The 711-nt window shown below is 41.8% G+C and overlaps 1 non-coding gene across 1 annotated transcript; it reads right to left on the bottom strand.

The window, feature by feature from the left end:
- Positions 1–433: 433 nt before the first annotated feature.
- Positions 434–505, bottom strand: TRNAG-UCC. Its single transcript has one exon. It is a non-coding gene; the product is annotated as a tRNA-Gly (tRNA).
- Between the last annotated feature and the right edge of the window lie 206 nt (positions 506–711).

A 711-nucleotide genomic window follows, 5' to 3' on the forward strand; every position in this document is an offset into this window, starting at 1 on the left:
GGAGTAAAATGGCAGCCAGTGAGTCACATGTACAATGTCATTACTTAATCATGATCAGTGCAGCTTGTCACTGCTCAGAAGTATAATGCACATACTAGTGCAGGCCTTTTGAACAATTCCACAAATACAGGATGTCAGACAATTGCTTATGTACTCTAGCTGTATTTCTTGTCTCAAAATAAAGTAAGCATAGACAGCCATGCTGCTTTGCCTCATTTGCTTATATAGTATGCAAAGCAGTAAATAGTGCAGCTATGGAGGATTCTCCATCATATTGAATGCCAAGGCACAAAAACCTTGAAAGTGATTGTGAAGCTACAGGAAGTTTTACATGGGAGTGCAGCTGTGGCATGCTGAGCAGTAAACAGCCCTGGGATGGTAAACATAATCTTCAGCTGCATGGTAGGATGCATGTGTCTAATAGATTTCTTCTTGCATTGGCCAGGAATCGAACCCAGGTCAACTGCTTGGAAAGCAGCTATGCTCACCACTATACCACCAATGCTATGTCCTAAGAACATGTGCCCTTGGCACAGGAGTGCAATATATCCAAAATAGCAGTTGGCAATATGTGTAGCTGCCTGACTTCCATGTAAGTAAATTGTACTGGCCACAAGGCATTCACAATATCAGGACTACTTGTTTCTGTGCATTTCATTCTGTCTTTATGCAGAGGGTATACCATGTGAACATTATATGGGACTACATGGT

The sequence above is a fragment of the Protopterus annectens genome, chromosome 6.part0 (assembly GCF_019279795.1).
Source record: "Protopterus annectens isolate FY-2018-M chromosome 6.part0, PAN1.0, whole genome shotgun sequence".
NCBI lineage: Eukaryota > Metazoa > Chordata > Ceratodontiformes > Protopteridae > Protopterus > Protopterus annectens.